The 2,747-nt window shown below is 37.1% G+C and overlaps 1 long non-coding RNA gene across 3 annotated transcripts; it reads left to right on the top strand.

Moving 5' to 3' along the window:
* The first annotated feature begins 247 nt into the window (after nt 1–247).
* LOC142179417 (uncharacterized) lies at nt 248–1,922 on the top strand. 3 transcript variants are annotated; one of them, XR_012707481.1, is made up of 4 exons: nt 248–772; nt 862–1,091; nt 1,226–1,691; nt 1,763–1,922. It is a non-coding gene; the product is annotated as an uncharacterized LOC142179417 (long non-coding RNA). The 3 variants fall into 3 exon arrangements; XR_012707482.1 differs by having other exon boundaries at nt 251–772; nt 1,226–1,656; XR_012707480.1 differs by having other exon boundaries at nt 252–772; nt 1,226–1,922.
* The last annotated feature ends 825 nt before the right edge of the window (nt 1,923–2,747 follow it).

Below are 2,747 nucleotides of genomic sequence, written 5' to 3'. Positions count from 1 at the left end.
TTGTCACATAAGTAATTTTAGTCCAAAACAAACTTGGCCGACTTTCCTTTAATGAAAATAAAGGGATGAACTTAAATTTATTAAGTCAAAACTCATTTTATGTAAGACCAAGTAAAGATTAGCAAATTTGGTAGGAATTCTCCTCCACTTTTTGAAGCAAGATCACTTTCCTTTTAACTTCCCCGATTCATAATTGCCTCAGATTCATTTTTATTACTTTGTAAGGCTTCCCAAATCGTGATCAATAAGGAGTTACTCTTTCCTTGAAAGGAAAATTCTTGTAGGTCAAGAAAACACAACCTCCTTGAAAACGCTATAAATAGAGTTGTTCCCCTGGAATTCTTCATCAAAACTTCCTGCAATTTTCTTTGTTTTTCGCGAGCAAGAGTCTTAGCTTGAGAAAATTATTGAACACTTTTGGCATCTTTCTTTCCTACGTTTGCAATGGTTTCTTTATCCTATTCTTTTGTAAACCATCGGCTTCAATGATTTTACAAGAGGAATATGCACTTCTCATGACTAATATCCATAGCCTCATGAAGGGGAGTATGTAATTACTTGCCATGGTTGCAAAACAATGTTTCAAACTGACGATTTTCTTCTTTGTTGCAGAAGCTGTCCGGGACTGCCAGCTTTGCGTGTCTGCGAAAAACAATTCATATCTCATTGTAGGAGCCTCGAAAATGCGAGCCATTTGATTTTCCAAAAACTAGACACGAAGTTCTGCAACATATAAAAGTTTTGAAGTAAAATTCGCTTTCTATTATCTCAGGTAAATTCTTAAATCTTCACTTCAGATTCTGTTGTGCTCGATTTCCAGCATTGCGCGCCTTCACCAAAAAAATTCATGTCTTCGTGTAGGAACGTCGAAATCATGAGCGATTTGCATCGATGGAAACTAGACTTTCAGAGCAACGACATGTGTAAGGATCACAATCAGATTATCCCTAGGTCTTCCCAGATACTTTTCAGAATTCAAGAAATAAGTTTCGGCATTCTGGCTCGTTCAGCTTTGCGCACTCTAATCAAAAAATTCATATCTCGAGATGGGAGCGTCAGAATCGCAATCCGCTTGATCCTGCGAAAACCAGGTTTGCAGACCTATATTCACGCCAAAGATGGAAGCTTGGAAAATTTTAGAACGACCCACACAGTATTTTGAAGTCGACACTACAATTTGCACATTGTGACTTGGGCAGCATATTCCTTTTTTTTTTTTTTGCAGCTTCAACGAGAGAAAGCTTTGGGCGTCCCCATCCTTGGTACTTTGGCGATAGAAGTAGATGAAGGATCTCTTTTTCAGCCTTTGGCGGGAAAGTCCGTGGAGCACCCCTCACCTTTAGGTTTTGGTGAAAAAGCAATACGACAAAGAACTATTCATGACATCCATCCGCCCTTGAATTTGGCTTCTACAAGCAATCATCGGGAAAATCTACCTTTCTGGTCGAGGCTTCGATAAACAACACCTTGGTGCATCCACCTTTCTGGTCAAGGTTTTGGCGGACAACAAGTTGGTGCATCCACCTTTCTGGTCAAGGTTTTGGCGGACAACAAGTTGGTGCATCCATCCTTTTCATCGAGCTTAACAATCATTTAGGCGTCCAACTTCCGCCTTCATGATTATGGCTTATCCTCCATCTCTACCTTAGAAAGAAGGTTCATGCGTCCTCTTCTTGCCGTTTGGTGAAGATGTACTATACATTGCGTGTTCTCCATCCCAGATCATGCAAAGAAGTAGATGATCAATACTTTTTTTTTGTAGGTAAAGAGATTCATGGAACATTCTATCCATTGAGTCTTGGCATGGATGACTTCTTACAACTTAGTGAAGAAACTCATGGAGCATCCTTCTTAAGACTTTGACGGAATAATCTGTGGAGCATACATCCTTCAAGGAGAAGTGCATGTCACAATGTTCACTATCTGCATTAGTGCGTCGCGTCGTTTACACTGATACTTGTTGCTGAGTTAAAGCTCTATGTCACTTGGCACCGATTAACATAATCAAAAGCTTCGTGCCATTCACTACTAGAAATACGGGAAAAAGCGACCAAAAATTAGCGAGCAAATTTGGTCTGTCAAGAAAAGCGATCAAAGTTGGTCGCCAAACTGCCGAAAATAATAAAAAAATATTTGAAATATATTAGCGACCAAAGTTGGTCTCTATTTGGCCGCAAATTTAGTCAAATTGTTGACTGGACTGGTCAGACTTGCTTGGTCAAATATATACTGAGATTAGCGACCAATATTGGTCGCTAAAGTGGGACCCACATTAAATTTGTTAATAATTTTATTATTATTTTATAAAACTTATAAAATATAAATATATATAATTTAAAACTTGCAACCAACGTTGGTCGCTAATTGAAGGATAAACTGGTAGCGACCAACATTGGTCGCTAACATGGGACCCAGTTATAATATTTTAATAAATATATATTTATTTAAAAAAATTAAAATATAAATAAATATAATTCAAACGCTAGCGACCAACGTTGGTCACTTAATGAAATAGAGACCAACGTTAGTCGCCAATGTGGGACCCATTTCTAACGATTAATAATTTTTATTATTAATTTAAATATTATATAAAATATAAATAAATCTAATTAAAATTTAGTGACCAAATTTGGTCTCTAAATTAAATTCATGTACTGTTAGTGACCAACTTTGGTCGCTAAATTAAATTCATTTACAGTTAGCAACCAAAGTTGGTCTCTATATGGTCAAAATTAGAAATCACTTTT

Source organism: Nicotiana tabacum, chromosome 3 (assembly GCF_000715075.1).
Source record: "Nicotiana tabacum cultivar K326 chromosome 3, ASM71507v2, whole genome shotgun sequence".
NCBI classification, from domain to species: domain Eukaryota; kingdom Viridiplantae; phylum Streptophyta; class Magnoliopsida; order Solanales; family Solanaceae; genus Nicotiana; species Nicotiana tabacum.
Note: the sequence above shows the minus strand (reverse complement) of the source record. Positions and strands in the feature narration are given on the sequence as shown.